The following is a 17,942-nucleotide window of genomic DNA, read 5'->3' on the forward strand; positions in this document are numbered from 1 at the left end:
AATACTTCTGCAGAAGTGGATAAATCGGTTGAGTGGCCGCTGTTGGGAGGCACCAAAAGAAAGGTCCGTGAATTTTTCGGTATTTAAAAATCATAGTTTTCCATTGTTAATTATTACATCAAATGAAAGGTGGTATGAGGTGGTCTTTAATTTGTGATAATTTATCTGCTGTGCAGTTCATGTATCCCGTTGTTAACTCGTTGACTTGCACGACTCAACAACATGACCGTCGTGGGCTCAAGTTTAGAATGAACCGCCCTGACCGAATTTAAAAATTGTTATAAAATCTTAAAATATGAAATAAATCAGAAATAATTAAAAAAAAGGATGATGTCAAGCAAACCGGTCTGATTGAACGATTTAATTCACGATCTCTTATTGATTCAGGAAGTACATCACTTTGTGATAAGCAATCTTTTAAGCCAGCTGTGTCAAACTCATTTCATCAGAGGGCCGCAAGTACAAATTTTCAGTGATTCGCGGGCCGCAGTTGAGAATGGAAAATATACTCTAATATTTATGTAAAATACTTTTTTACATTTGTTTAAAAATACAAATTGACTTTTTGTACTCCTCGCTTCTTATATGGAATCGTTTGTTTTGTACAAATTCGCGATGTTATTTTTATATGTGCTCTTTTTTATATGAGAAAAATATCTGTCAAACACACTTTTTCACTGAAGTAGGAGAAGTCTAGCAGCCTGTAGTGAATCTTTTTCAAGCAATCCGAGCTATCCATCACTGGATGAATAACAAAAATATTTGCTTGCAATTTTTTGATAGATCAAGAGAAAAATTGTAATAACACGTGTTTAAACATTATTTTTCGCTAATTTCCAAGTTCCAAGTGTTCTGGATATATCATTATTACTTATAACAAGAACCCGAATTTTACGAATAACTTTTTTTTTTTTAAATTTCGATAATTTTATCTGACGAAGAGTCGTGGTGTGTGATCCCATACAGATTGGCAAATCTGTTTTTGACACTTGAAGGGTGTGTGAGCTAATCTATTAATAAGCTTTGTATTGCAAGGCTTCGGCATTTCGATTATTTTTATCCTTAATCTAAATCCTTTAGGCTGAAGCGTTATCATATCATTTTGGTTTTCATTTTTGGGGAGGTTGGAAATTACATTAATTCGTCTTGCAGAATGTTGGGTACAAATAATTCCAGCTTGGCAACAATCATTTTTATTAACATTTATGGTGGCATGATTATGACAAAAAACAGAAGTGGCTCCAATCGAATATCAATGATGTAACATTCTAAGGTAGGAAAAAATCGGAGCCGAATGAATCCTTTACTCGGCAGTCGGGGGCATGGAGATTGACAAATTCGGTGGGACAACCGATGACTCCAACGGTTCCGAATGGCTCTAAACGGTTCTATAGGCTTCAGACGGCACCGAATGGAACTGTTGGTTTGATTTGGCCGGATTCGAAGTCGGAATAGCTATGATCGGAAATGGTTTTGAGCCGTGGATGCGATTCAGACAATCAATCACTAGTTGTTGCAAAGTTTCCTAGTGTATGTATCAAGTTATTTTCATTCCTTTTTCGTTTGTAGACAGTTGACGCAAATCTATTTTTCCATACAGAATGTGCAATCGAGTGTGCACAAAATTATGCTAATATTCAGTATTTAATCGAAACATAATACGAATGAGCTAGCATTCGATTCAATGATTCTTAAGGGTCTCGATTGATATGTACGTTTGTGTAGAATAAGTTTATGAGATGTTATGGGTACATTCATGTTAGTTTCGAAAAATATACCAACAAAAGGATTGTTCTTCTCTAGAAAATTTAATACACTTTGACAAATAGTAATAACAGATTAATGGTTTGCAGTGCTTTTAGCAATTTTCAACATACTCTCACGGGCCGCATTCAGAATCGACGCGGGCCGCCAATTTGACATACCTGTTTTAAGCCATATTATTTACTCGCCATGTAGATGTTTGTTTTACTTTGCTGCTTAGAATATTGCACCAATTCTGTGTGGAGCATTTCCATTGACAAGCATCGAGCAGCAACAATTGTTTTACCCTCTTTGTCGATCACCGCCACCAAGCTGTTAGAAAATTTATTGGAAAAGTTAGATCAAAGCTTCAAACCATGGTCAATGGAACTAATAATTTCACCACAAAGCAACATGACCAACAATACTGCTCTACGGATATTGCTGACAAGCTGGAGAGAATATTGCGTCTCTTAAAATACAAGCAACACAGCTCAGTAATATACCGCACGTAGTGGTATGGTGTTTCTCGATGCCGAAGACAGTGCTGAGGCCGCCCGCAATGCGTTGTAAGTTTTTCAATTTATGTTTATTCTTTTCGATATGATATTTCAAAACTTATTCAATTATGCTTTGCTACAAAAGAGCTGCCGCTTGAAAGGAAGCATCGCGTCAGACAAAATAAAATAAAATAAAGATGGAACTATTGGGCGGTGGTAGTTCGTCCGCCTTTCACCATGCTGATAGTAGTTGGGCTGCGACGAGTAGATGGGGATTTATACCCGCTGCTGTACTGAGTGGATAAGCATATGCTAAAGTATTTTGCTGCTAATAACAGTAACCACTGCTCTGCTCGGACCGGCGAATCATGGGATAGTTTTGCATAAATCCCGAAATATGCTCGCATCAAAACACAAACAAGACATTTGGCCAACATGAATATCACATTACAAGTGAAATGTTAGCTGCATCAGCACTGGAAAAGGATGCATTAGAACTGAGTGAAACAATTTAATTTATTATGAAAACCACACACGAAATCCATAAATGCTTCCTTTCTGCCGCTTCGTGCGCTGCGGTCGTACGAGAACGAAACCATGAAGGTTCGCGTGGCACGCTGTACCGGTGGTTTAGGGCCAGCAGAAAAACGGGAACAGGGCAAAAGAGTTTTAGAAGGAATTTTTGCCACGCCAATTACCATTGGCGCCTTATCATTCGGGAACGGGTAGCAGGCAAGCTCGCACCGCTTTCAGTAAAGCCCTTCAACTCGCGCTAGATGAAAGCTGTCAAAAGTTTTAGTCACGGTCAGTTTGTAATGTGCAAGCGTGTATTTCTATTCCTGCAAATCGTTCCATCGTGCGGGGATAAGCTACAGCTCATACACGCGTTCCTGGCTGGCTATTCCTAGCATGTGCAGGAACGGTACCTTCGTTGGATGAATACGGTACATCGCACTTTGCAACATGTAGGGGATGGGAGAACATTTAATTGCCAGCAGTTTGGCGTGAGCACTGCTGCTGCAGTTCGGTGAAATGGGTAATCAGCGGATGGTATAATCCAACTGATTATTATTACATTTACCAAATCAAAATTACAACATGCCTTTGAAATTGTGCTTCACTTCCATTTGGCCAGGCCTGGTGAGCGTAGTAGGGCGTTTTGTGATTTTGATTTTGGTCCGAATCAAAGGATCCGAAATCCGAATCGGATTTCTATCCAGTGAAATAGCTATTAAAAATTTTACGTAATTAATTACATGAATTGATAAAATAAAAAGGTATACTACAAGCCATATAAAAATCATTGATCATTGATTAAAATTGGTGATTGATTAAACAGAAAAGACAAGATGAAAAAAACGAGCATTTTAAATGCTTTGTTTGTGTTGGTTGTATAGCAACTTGCACAAGATGACTTATTGAATTTGCTTAAATAATATTAACAATACTTTCAGCAATAATGATAGTTATACACGATTGAATACAAATTATATCCTGATAAATTGTACGCATAACCTTTAAAGATTTGTTTTGTTCGAGCTTTAGGGAAAAATGTAAGTTGTATTTGCGTAAAATATATTTATGAATGAAATTAATGAAATCTAACTTTGACCCACGGAATTGATACTTTTGGGATTTAATCTAAAATAGAAAAACACCAAGGCAATATTATCATTGCAGTGGAGTACAAAAACATAGATAATTACAGTGGAACCCCTCATAATGAGTTTAATACGTTCCAATGACTCAACCGTTATGCGGGAGCCTCTTTTTCATAGAATTTGTATCAAAAGTGACAAAATTGGTTCCAGGTCATGAAAAGTGTATTTATGTATTTATGATCATCACAACCATACAGAACACCAGCAAGTTGCAATAGTAATGCATTGATCAATTCTTAGTATCGAAATGCTCGCCCTCATGAGCAAGTAGATCAAGAATGCGTGCAAGAATAAACTCATCAAAACTCGTTATAAGAGGTGTTTATATTTTAATTGACGTTGACGTTATAGAATATTTTAATGGTGATGTATAAACATATTTGAAGGATTTTCTCTTGTGTATTTAATAGGTTACTGTGCGTATTGCTAAAACAAAGTACTAAACAAACAACAAATGCATATTAATAAAACAAAGTACCAGTGATAAAACAAAAAAAAAGAAAATTGCGATAAAAATAATCAAATTTGACAGTATCTAATTAAAACGAAATATCTAAAATATTTGATTTTTCACGGTAGACGGTATCATTGCAAAAATACTATTTGAATGCTTGATGATCAGTAGTTTTTACAACTATACAATAAGATAGAGAAATAAATGATTTTCAACGAGAAACTAGCTCACAGGTTTGTTAGTTTGTAAAAAACCAGCCTTGGGTTCATGACAATTTTTCCGATCCCAGCTTAAAACGTTCATTGTTAGCGTTTGAGTAAACTACTTACTACTAACGAACTAACTACTACTTACTTATGTTCCAAGAAACAGCATGTAGTTTGCGTATTTTATGTTTACATATTTTTATTCTTAAAACCTTTTCAATTACACTTTACGCAGTTTATGAATTTGGGGCTTTTTGTTTATAAATTTTTTCAATTAATGTTTCCTTTTTGCATCGCTGTGAACTATGACATTATTTACTATGAACTAATAAAATAATGTTAAAGCTTTTGATTCTACGGATAAAAAATGTATTATTCGTGGAATGTGTACAACGCTGCTATATTCAACTATACAGTATGTTTAATTACATTGATTAAGTAACTTTGCAGTGCACAGATCTGGTGAACACGGTGAACATACAAAACCAACTACCGGTGGTTCATTTAGAAAATATATATATATGACAAATTAGAAACAAAAAGTAACTTCCAGCAACATTGTACGGCTGTGAGCCCAATTTTCAATTGACCCGATTTCACCATACCAACCTCACGAAAGAGTGACCATCAATAGGGGAGACCAGTGGCGGAGGGAAACGAAACCATGCTGGGCAACAAATGACAGCGGCTCGAAAATCATGTTGTTCAAATTGTGCTTATCCAGCTTCCGGGGACAATAGGAAAAACTTTGACCAGCTTGGAAAATGCCCGAGACCGGAAGCGGTATATACATACATACATACACACGTGCACATCGCACCAGACTGGCCGACGACCTTTTTCTGCTAAGTTTTGCACCAGCCCTGTGGTTGGAGCATAATGGCGCATTATGTTGATGAAGCGACCGCTCGCTGGGTGATGCTGGGGTGAGTGTGCGTCGATGATGATGGTGGTGGTGGTGGTGTCAACGAGCCCGCTGTCCGTCGACAGTGTCGTCATCGTGCAGAATATACGGATGGATTTTGCTTTCCCACCACGGTAGGCCCTATAGTGTGATTTTGTTTCAAGGCATAGACGTCGGGTCGTTGGAAAGCTCGCCGCTCTCCCTGCACAACTCTCCGTCCAACCCCCCCACCAGAATCTCAGGTCTTGTACAAGTTGTTTTATCTTCGCTTTTGGGGTATTCATTTGAATAAACATTATTCACCGCTAGGATCTTGATTAAAAAGTACGGAAAATGGCGAGTTGGCACCGTTGCATCGGTTTTGCTCGGTCGCACTTGGAAAATGGAAAAGTTCGTTCGCTCCCGAACTGGGCTGTATCGAATTCAGCACCACGTAACGATCATTTCGAACTCGCCCAGTGCTCGGTGGTTTTGTTATTTTAATGTCAAAAAGTTGAACAAATTTAGCGATGTTTGTGTGTACGGTTTTGGGGGTCTACTGGTTTTTTTGCTGGTTGCTGTTGTGCTTTTCTCACTTGTTTCCCATTGTGCCGTTGGAAATTGTTGAAAATTATAAAACTTTTCGTTTTTCTCCGAGCGTAAAATGAGAAAGAGAGAGAGAGAGAGAGAGAGAGAGAGAGAGAGAGAGAAGGAAGGCGAAAAAAAGCAAGCAAGAAAGAAAGAGCCGGACATTCGAAATGGGATTTGCAAATAGTCGTTCACCTCAAATGGAGAAGCCTGGTGGTTTGTGAATTGTATGCGAGCGAGAAGGTTGATTGGAATTTAATGATGCTTTTGTACAACCGGAAGTTCGACGATTAGGGCGGAGGTTAATTAAAAGTGTAAAATCAATGTGAATTTATAGCTGAAGGAAACAATAAATTGTATGCTATAGCCGAATAAAAAAATCAACGAAAAATTACTTTTGTTTCGTGTCAAAATTATGTGATATTGCTTTATTTTATTGAAGTAAAGAGCTTATGTTATAATGAGTATTTATGTGTCTTACAATTAAGCTACTATCGAAAAAGCATGTAAAATATATAAATTTAATAAACATTTATACGACAGCGTGTTTAGTGTTGCGTATTCTCGAAGCGTTCTTTGTTCTTGACAATTTGTAAAATATTTTTATGAATTAATTAATTTATTTATTATTTATTATTAAGCGAAGGGTGTGCTTAGTGAACGAGGTTTGAAATTGGTTTCTATTTTCATTTATATTTTTTTCAAAATTATTAATCTTAGATTTCTAAATGACACTAATGAACTTGATCATCCATGACTTTGTAAGGTATAGCATGGATAAACAGTTTGGTGGGCTTGGTTCATACAGGGCTTGAACCCGTGACGGGCTTATACCACGATAGCGATTCAATGTGAGGTTTATGCTACTAAATTGAAAGTTTCTTGTTACTATCATGAATCATGATAAAAAAAATCATTAATGGGATTCATAATTCACGGAACAAACACCGTCTCAGCACGGACTCAACCTTAAACAATGTCAAATAATCAGCAGCTCAATAAAAATATTAAGGCTGGTGGTCTGAAAATAATGGTTGTATCGAAGAATATTTTTTGAATTTTTTAATGCAAAAAAGTTATATATCTAGTATCTTAATGTAGCTTTTTTCATAACATAATGAAACAATATCACTTGTCATATGCTCTTGATTCTTACTTCATTTCACCGTCAATAATCTATGCACATACGTGAAACAGGGAAAAATCGACAAAATTATTTAAGTAAAAAAAAATATTCAGCATTGATTCGAATAATTTAGATTCTTTAAACGAATTCCAACCGTCGGGTGATTGACTATTCACTTTTATCAAGTTCACTGTGACAGGCGACTTAGGGCGTACGTGTCAAAATTGTCGTGTGATGAATCTAGATGAAATGTTATGCACTTGATGGAAAGAACAGTAATTTGTACCGCTGCCAGTAAGTTTCACTGTTCACACGAAGCACAACCAACGCATTTGCTGAATACTAGAGTGAATCTACATATTCAAGAAGCAGGGTCTAATATGTGACTTGCATGACGGATGATACTGGATAGCGCCAGTCAGTTCTAAGTTCGAGCGGAGTACAAATGTACACCCAGCTCGTGCAGAGCTTAAAAGCAATTAGTACCATTTTGTGGAATTTCCACCCCACGAAATGCGCGCCTGCGAAAGATACGAGAAAATCCCGGTGCCCGACCGATTAATGGCGGTCAGTAATTAAATAAATGCAAAATTGATCCATAATCAGTTCGTTTGAAGTATTGCATGTTTATTGGCCTGTTTTGCATAGTGATTGGTTTTGCCTGCTATCGTTCGGCATACATTGTGTGTGTATTGGCATGTATGCGTATACGTTTGTGTGTTGTCCCGTTCAAAGCAGAACGTCACGTCAACTCGGGTGTGACAATTGGTAAATGTTTGCACTATTTTTTTTAGTGAACGAAAAAAACCCTACTCATGGAAACTGGCATAATTTTTTTCTGTATATGTGAATAGTTTTGTTTATGCGTTCCGCAATACGGTAAATTAATTTATTTACCGGAACCGGGAGCCTGCATTCCTTTCATCTGGTGAGATTTAGCATAGTGAAGGGAGATGGTGTTCATGTGCAATGTGTTTTGTTTGTGGTTGAAAATTTAACTTTCGCATGAAATAAAAAAAAAATCGTTTAATGAGTATGTTGGTACAGCTTGCGGATAACATTTCAGTAACAAACATAGGTCTAATTGAATTTTATAACTAGTAATCATGTCCACGGTTTGGACAATGTTGCAGTCCCTTGCCACTGGAGCTGTTTATTGATCTGGGAGTGTGAATTGTGTTTACAATTCATTGGTTGTTTTAATTAATACATCTCTTACATGGGTAAGATTTAAAGGCATTTGATTTCTTTATGGTATTGAAAAAAAGGAATTGACGTAAAATAATTGTAGTGGTTGAATTATTTCAATAACACACTTTCTATAGGGGGTAGACGGGAGTGGTTATCCACACTTCACTCCCGCCTACTCCCTATAAAAAGTGTGTTATTGTTTAAAGTTTCGGCAGGTGCCCGCAGCATCGATATGTCAAATCAACAATTACCGTGCACTTGTTTTTGGCAGCATTTAAAGAGACTCTAAACTTCTTAAACTTTAAACTTTAACTTCTTTTTCGTGATTTTAAAATTCCAGGCGGGCTAGAATAACTGCTGCAGCCATATAATCTTTCATAAAAACTACACTTTGATTGTTTTACTGCTCTGGTTCTTTTAATAACGAGATCTGCCGAACTATTGGCTGACAGCAAATCTGCCGAAACATGTCTGTGGCTACGAAACAAAAGCTAAATTTCAAAGATCTTCTTTACTACAAAGAGAACGCAAAAATTACTGGTCTGGAAACCAAATTAAAATTCATTCATCAGATGTTCTGTGAAATACAACATCTAAAGCCAAATAAACATTTCTGGAAAATGGACATATTTATGGAGGACTAGGAACATGGCGGGATAAAAAACGCTTCTAATAATGGTGATGCAAGAACATTGCAAAACATGCTGAGGGTCCGAATTTCAGAATCTTTTTGTATTTGATTGCTGCATGGGACAAACAAGAAAAATTCACACAAAAATCTGGTTTTGTTCAATAAACTATCTGTTGGAGGGGGTGGGTTACGTAATTTGGGAGGGGGGGGGGGGGGTTCTTCCAACGTTACAGTTTGTTACACTGGGGGGAGGGGGTCGGAAATTGGCAAGTTTTGCGTTACGTAATTGACGGATGACGCCTAATTAGTTACTTAAAATTAATAAAGGGTGGTCCGAGCTCAATATCCATACATTTACTCCTTATGTTTACAATTAAATTGCGATAAAAAGTACCCAAATTCTGATGTCCAAATGAAACAAAATTTATTTCTTTCTTTAAAAAATTTGCATAAAAAAGAATATACGAATATACGAATATAGTGATGGGCGTTTCGGAGCGCACCAACGGCTCCGGAGCCGGACTAACGGCTCCAAAGCCGGCTCCGACTTTTTCCCGGAGATGGCTCCGCACCAACGGCTCCGAAGCCGACTCTGATCCGACGGCTCCGGAGCCGGCTCCGCATCCACGGCTCCGCACCAACGGCTCAATAGAGACGTAATATGATAGCGTAATAAAAAAAGAATATATATTCTCGCATGTGTGGAAGCTAACACACGATGTGATTGCAGTATTGACATGCTTGACGTTGTGTAACATTCGTTGGTCTCGTCTTTCTTAACAATGTTCAAAACTAGTCGATGTGTCGCAAAATTTCGAAAGGAGAATGAAAATAGTAATATTTTTAACATTCGTTATAAACAAATTTATTACTAGCTTTTATGAATTCTTGCGACTGAATGCCGCTCGTTGTGCCTGTCCCTATGTATATATGTGTTAAGACAAACTCACGCCATCTAACGTAGCTATCGTTGTGCCTGTCCCTATGTATATATGTGTTTGGACAAACTCACGCCATCTAACGTGAACTAACTGTAACGGTGCTGGATCGGGTTGGCTCATCATTCTAATGTTGCAGTTTGCAGTCAAATAATTTGACACGATGTTTTTTTTTGATAAATTCCTTTTAAACATGACCTACTTCACTATTTACGGATTTCCTCGATTGGAACTTCATTGAAAAAGTTCTTTTGGTCCTTTATGTTAAAACCGACTCCGGAGCCGTTGGAGCGGACACGTTGGTGAGGAGCCGACTCCGGAGCCGTTGGTGCGGAACCGACTCCGGAGCCGTTGGTGCGGAGCCGGCTCCGAAATTGTCTGGAGCCTTTCGGAGCGGGCTCCGGCTTCGGAGCCGTTTTGCCCATCACTAATACGAACGCATGTATAGAATAATCATTCATCCTATTCTTAATCATAGAATCTTAATACTAAGTGTTTGGTATTTGTAAAAAAAAACTATTTAAAAAATTGGAAATGATTATCATTTTAATAGTTTGATGCTGATATTGGCTTATTTTATGGACTTTAAGAAAAGCATTGAATCAATAAATATTGACTTTGATTTTGGGACACTACTTGGTGCCCCATTTTGTCTCATCGATTAGGACTTTTGTTGAGAGGCATCTAGATCGATTGGATAATAATTTGCTAATTTACAAATTAGGATCCCTAATTTCTTGCCCAAGAATTTTCTTTACAAACAAATTAAAACTGTAACTAAATATTGTATGTAGTTTTTCTGCTTCATTTTGCAAGCTTATCATAGGTACACTAGCAAACATTCAGTTGAATGTAAAACAATGCATCACGATTAAATGATAATAGTCCCCTCTGCATTGAGAGCTCGACATTACACAATCAACTCGAGGTTAATAATGTCTACATGTATGAAACGATTCGGCAGCACGTTCAAGCGCAACCGAGACAATTATGGGTATTGTGCGGTTGTGTTGAAAACCATACGCTCGTCCACTGTAAGTTCCTAACTTCGAGCAGGCAAAGTTTTCTTGGCCACGAAAACCCTTACCCCTCGAACGTACCTGCCCGTGTAAGTACGCCGAAAGAAATAGGGATCTTGGAATGCGCGTACACTTCACTCCATTTACCGTTTCACGCTCTCCCGCCACACACTGAAGCATAATGTGCGGTGTGAAAATTTAACTGCTGTCATCGCCACTTTCCCGTACAATTTATGGTGCCCTGTTGTTTAGGTTTTTGAGTCTCCTGGTTTCGTCTAATTTGTATTTAAGTTCCTTAAACGGCACGGCTCTCCTGTGGAAGGAGGTATGGTAGCATTGCTTTTTGACTGTCACACAGAGCCGGACACACCACCCGGGAGGGAGCAAAGTGAAGGGCAGCTATTGAAAAAGACAGCAAAAGAAGTAAGATGCAGCGAGGGGCGAAAAAGACGTACGGAAAAGGAGCGGAACCCAACTTTCTGGTCAACCTCCTAAAATGTCCGCAGTCGTTCGGTGAACGTCATGTTTCTTCCTCTACCCACCCTACCGCTCACGGACGACAATAAAAGCACTCGAGACGGGCCGCTATGAAGTGCCCCATAAGTAAGCTGTATATTCATGATCATAATCCTTGCAAATAGAGAGTCTTCTGCGTTTTATATCAAACCGCTTGTGGCCGGTGGCCGGTGGGGACCAGCGACATTTGAGCAACTTGGCCGGCCCAAAACGCAGCCCCATACCATTAACAGCGCAACCGGAAGGAAACAGTCGTACAAGAAAATGGTACGACGACCCACAAATGGAATGGTGCCGGGTCAGTTGCCGCGGCTGCGAACGACAGGAACAGATGAGCCGAAGCTTAGCCATGGTTCGCTTTTGATAATAATAAACAACGCATACTTCATCGAGAAAATCCCGCCCAGTTATTTTAACAAATGAAATGTAAAACGAATGCAATGAGGTTGAATTTGTTTTCCGAGCAGGTTCGAGTAATGTAAGGATTTGCCCTCAACATTACAGACCTCGACCATTCCCCCTCCCCCTCTCCCCTCCAACGACCACTCTCTTTCTTTATCGCAGCGGGCTTGGGAGGAAGGAAGAGGAATAATGCGCTTTTCGGTGAATGGAAAAACCGGCAGTTGCTTTTTTGCTTGGATTACGGTGCGGTAGCATTACGCGGTGGCAAGATTGTGGCGATTATTCTTCATTGCGGTTAAGGTAAGATGATGTAGAAAACCGGGAGAGCCGACCTACTGTGGCAAAATTAATTGTGATTGGAGGTTAGCATGGCTTTTCCCGATGGTGAGAAAGGCAATAGGCGTACAGTTTCGATAAGTGGAAATTATGCCTACGTGAAGATGCAGCACAATTATAACGATGTATTTGCTTTTTTCACCTGTGGGAAGGATTAAGGATCTTGGATGGAATAAATGTTTTAAAACATGAAACATATTAAAACATCTATTGCCTTTGGTTGTTAGGTGGTAATCTGTGTTTTACTTTTTTAAGCTTGGCCCTTCTCATTTTTTAATATTAGAGGACGCAAAAAAAACGTGCTAAAGTGTTTCATTCATAAGTGTATGGCCATCTAGTCGGCCTGAACACTAACTTAAGTTAAAATAATGTACTATTTGCCGAATACAAAAGAAGCTCTTTGTTTTTATAGTTTGAGGTCAATATATTGAAATCATATAAATGATAGCTTTCATTGAAATTTCTCATTAAGACGAGGATAGGGTCATTGTAACTGAAGACATGCCTACGCAGTTCAGGCGCGAAAAAATCACGGTCTCTTAGACTTTGATACAACAAGCAACTTTACGCCTATGACTTAGTGATTCTAATCCTAACAGCAAACAGCGCGTTCTATAGTCTAAATGAGATTAGACATTACGTGCAAATAAACACGTAAGGCGTAATGTGTGAACCGACTTTGTACAGCTTCAAATTTGTTTATCCACAGTTCAGAGTAGTGATTCCATTCCACACAGTTTGACTCAAGTATTACTCAAGTTCAAGTATGACTCAAGATCGGACGCAACACACATATATAGCCTTCAGGCAAGTCAGGTTATTAAAATCTTTGGCGAGTTTACAGATGAATCCTAGCAATTTCAAAGCTTTGCTAATAGTGTGTAATGAAAATTGAAATTTACAACTACAACGCTCGGTGACAATCGGTTACTGTAAAGGATAGCTCAGCATTACGATTTATTATAATGCAGAAGCGGAGAAAGGGAGTTAGGTTTAAAGTATTTTATGTATCATTACTTTTCCATTCATTAGAAACTTGATTTAAAGAAAGCGATAGCTATAGTACATAGAATAAACAGCACTTCATATTCATTACGTTCATTCATTTCATTCATTTCATTTCACATTCATTCATTCATTACGCTTATCGATAATTAATTTGTCATCAAAAGTCTTTGAAAATATTCCTAATAACTCGACACATAAAAATACGAAATTAAGTTACTGTATTCATGAGACATTTAGTATAAAATTGTACACGTTTGTTTTGTTCTTACTTATTGTTCTTCGATCGCTTTATGATGACTGATTTATCTGATATCATCGTGCCTTGTAGAGTGTTCTGGTCCCAACTGATTTCTGTTTCTTCTCCTTATTAGTTAGTTTGTCGGATCTGTTCACTTACACATGCATTTATAGTAGTGATGGGCGGGTCGACTCGAACCTATCGGGTCGGAGCCATCCGTAAGCGACCCGGAGTCGTTCGGGTCGACCCGAAAGGTACAAGTAGGTTCAGTGGGTGCAATGACTCCGGTAGGTGCGAGAAAGCATAAGCTACTCCGACCCGTTGGTGCGGCGAGTTCGGGTCGGGTCGGATTGCACCTATCTTGACCTTATTAACCTATCTTATGCTTTCTTGCACCTACTGATCTTTTGGGTCGACCCGAACTCGCTGCACCCTCGGGTCAAACTGAACCTACCGTGGCCCGACCCGACCCGAACTCGTTGCACCAACGGGTCGGAGTCGCTTATGCTTTCTTGCACCTACTGATCTTTCGGGTCGACCCGAACTCGTTGCACCTACGGGTCGGAGTCGCTTATGCTTTCTTGCACCTACTGATCTTTCGGGTCGACCCGAACTCGCTGCACCCTCGGGTCAAACTGAACCTACCGTGGCCCGACCCGACCCGAACTCGTTGCACCAACGGGTCGGAGTCGCTTATGCTTTCTTGCACCTACTGATCTTTCGGGTCGACCCGAACTCGCTGCACCCTCGGGTCAAACTGAACCTACCGTGGCCCGACCCGACCCGAACTCGTTGCACCAATGGGTCGGAGTCGCTTATGCTTTCTTGCACCTACTGATCTTTCGGGTCGACCCGAACTCGCTGCACCCTCGGGTCAAACTGAACCTACCGTGGCACGACCCGACCCGAACTCGTTGCATCAACGGGTCGGAGTCGCTTATGCTTTCTTGCACCTACTGATCTTTCGGGTCGACCCGAACTCATTGCACCCTCGGGTCAAACTGAATCTACCGTGGCCCGATCCGACCCGAACTCGTTGCACCAACGGGTCGGAGTCGCTTATGCTTTCTTGCACCTACTGATCTTTCGGGTCGACCCAAACTCATTGCACCCGCGGGTCGGATTTGATTCCGACTCCGATCTAGCGCACCCGCTGCACCCACGGGTCGGAATCGATTCCGGCTGGCTCGCACCCGACTCAGGATCGGGTCGTGAAATGAATCGTATGACCCAACACTAATTTATAGCTTTAAATAATACATCAAGTGCAACGGATAAAAAAATGATAAAAAATACTATAAAACTACCAAACGGAAGTATCACGACAAATTCAGTAATTCCAGACATTAGCTCCAATCATTTTCGTCGTTTAAATATGATATTTATTCTTCAAATTTGGTGAAACCCATATTTGATCTCCGTGCATTTGATACTAATTGCGGGTCTGTGGTATAATCGTTAAGTCGTACAACCCAATGCAATGTCTATCTTTAGTTCAAATCTCGTATGAAGCGACACCCATTTCTCCTCATGGGCAAAAGACTTTATTTCTTGTTAAGATCGCTACTGAAATTTTCCCACTTTTTTTTTATTGAATACCTATGTATTGCCAAAAACCGAAGGAAAAATATTTTTCAGGACAGGTAATTAAACATACTTAATCGAGTGTGACCCTTCTATGTGGTTTTGAGATGAAACAAAGATTTGTATACAATTTTCGGTAAGTAACAATACATTATGGATGTTGCATATGGTTTACCGCAAGGTAAGATAGTTTAGTTTGTTAATTTACTTTACATTTTTTTTTTACAAAATATTCATACTTTTGCGGTGTATGGATGCTACAATGCACAGTTGGTAGTTTGGAACAATAACCGCGATGCAACTGTGAGCGGCAGGTACTTATTGCATGAAATAAGAAATCGCGTAAACTCGCGGTTGTTGAGGTCTTTGTAAACATAACAAGAAACCTTTAAAAAAGGTTTTGGAAATAATGCTTCAGTTTGTTAGGCATAGCAAATGTAAGACTTTCCAAAATTTAGTTAAATCTTTTGGCATTGAAAAAAAGATAACTTGACAAAAAGAAGATTTTTATTATCAAGGTTTCTTTCCTGCTAAGGCCCACCTGGGCAATGGGTCCGAAATAAACTTCTCTCCTTATTGTTTTTTAGTATCTCTTGGAAGAGGGGAATAAGGGAACAAGTTACTGCAAGGCTGAATTTTCAGTTTTCGTACTTAAATCATAGACGGGGATTGTCTTGTAAAGAATATTGAAAGGAGTCTATCACAAATTAATCTTAGGGCATCGTATAATGGTGAATGTGTGGATCTACGTAATCCATGTTGGTCCTTTGTTTGGAGTTTTCTTTAAGTTTATTACACGTTTTTATTTTATTGAATGACCTGGTACCAGTATTTTCGTTCTTGATTGGTTACGGTTTAAATCGCTGAGACATAAGCCTTGCATTAACATCTTTCGATATTTGTGCAGAACTTTACATGTATCATTCCAATGCAATACTGTCACAAATTTAAATGAATCATCATCCTTGCTAAAGTGAATAAATTGGCAGTTTTTAATTATAAAATTAGAATTTAAAATGTAATAAAACTGTGCATTAAAGCGCATAAACAAACGAAGACAGCTGCACATTTCTCAAACCTGGCCGCAATTGATTTTACGAATCCGAGGTTTTCCCGTACATGAAATCTTGCTTTATTAACCTCAAAGAACAATTACGCGAGACTGTAAACAGTTTAAGATTCTTGCTGTGTCATTTCGCTTTCCATACGGGTGGTATAAAAAGCGAATGGACACATTACCAGTGTCAAGTGAAAACGCATCGAACGGGTGTTCCTGATGCTCTGGAGGAGAGGAAAAATGTAAAGTACTGCTAAATTTACGATGTTTTACGATCGTAAACTGGTTCGGAATCGGTGGTTTGTTTCCCTGTGTGATAGGGTGGTGCTGGGTACATGCGTGGCATGATAAAACTTTACAATCATGAGCTACCATAAATTAGTGTGTGGTCTGTGTGTGTATACATGCGAGTGTGCCATCTCCGTTTTTATGCCTCTCATAATTTAAGTGTGTTGAGGTTAAATGAAGTATGCAATCCGTGACCGTGAATCGAGTGCTACTTAGTTTCTTCCTCAATCAACGGAAGGAGACTTTATTAAGTCGGGACAGCTGTCCGTTTAAGTCGTGGCTGTCTGACAAGCGACATTTTGGACAAAAAATATTATGAACTTTAATGCTTAGTTGCATGCTTAGTTCAATTCAATCTTCAATCAATTCAAATCTTGTAAGGCCATTTTGTGAGTTTTTTGACACTCAGTTTTTCTATCCAAACGCGCAAACTTTCCGCTAATTAACGATTGTATTCAAAAAACGCAGTAAGGAATTGTTAATTAGACTTTCAATAATACTTTCTCATAAGCCAACATTTGAAAGCTCTATTAGTTGAACTCTATTCGTGATGGCCAGATACGTGAAGCAATATCGTTCGAAAGGGTGCGCGATCAAATAACTGCACCCCGCCACGATGAAAACGGACATCGTGCAACAGTTTGCAGATGTAGTATAAGCCTGTTACGGAATTGATATTGAATCGAAATTGAATATTAATATTGAGAAATTGATAAGAAAACGAAGGTAGAATATAAAAGCATGCTTACACGCATGTCTTCATCCAACATGACGATAATTCTGGTTAACTGACGACAGGGAGCGCGCAAGGCCGTAGATTTATTTGTGTAAGTAATTACCTTCAAAAGACGTTTATGAAGAACAACTATCAGACATAGGTTTTGTTCTATAGCCAGCTGAAGTATGTCTTTTTATTAATCCAAACGTTATTGTTTTCTATCTGTATACACTTGGATGCAATTGAATGGCTAATTGAACTTTTGAATAAAAACATATCAAAATAAACGTGTAAAAAGTTTTAGCAGTATTTCAGTATTTAGCAAGTAAACTGAGGCTATTGGTTAAACATTTCGACAATCCACAATGTACATGTATCAATTTAAATAACATGGGCTGTGATAGGGTTTGTTATATTGTTGGAAAAAAATCTCTAAGAAAACTCTTGGAAAATATAAAGATATTCAAATGCAAAATGAGGATCTGTGCAATGTACCTATTTTTATTAGTTTAATATCATAAAGTTGATTTTTCCCGCCACTAAGAAACTCTTTTTTTTAATTTAAAATTACCATCAAACTTTTTCTCTTACAGAATGCAGAATGCTAAGAACAACTAAAAGTACCTACAAACAAATAATACAATCTCTACCTAAAAATGATTTGACCTACGTTTGAAATTTGACTATTCTGCTGATCCGAAATGTTTAATAATGTTTCTAACTATGCTCATGGTGCTGTATAAAAAAAGTTGTAGCTTTTTGAATTATTTCCAATTTAGTGGTTTTTAGATTCCTAGCACATGAACTAACTCACATTCCTTGTTGCTTTTCAAATAAAATTCTTGTTGTTGGTTC

This window comes from Anopheles gambiae, chromosome 3 (genome assembly GCF_943734735.2).
Source record: "Anopheles gambiae chromosome 3, idAnoGambNW_F1_1, whole genome shotgun sequence".
In the NCBI taxonomy this organism is placed as follows: domain Eukaryota; kingdom Metazoa; phylum Arthropoda; class Insecta; order Diptera; family Culicidae; genus Anopheles; species Anopheles gambiae.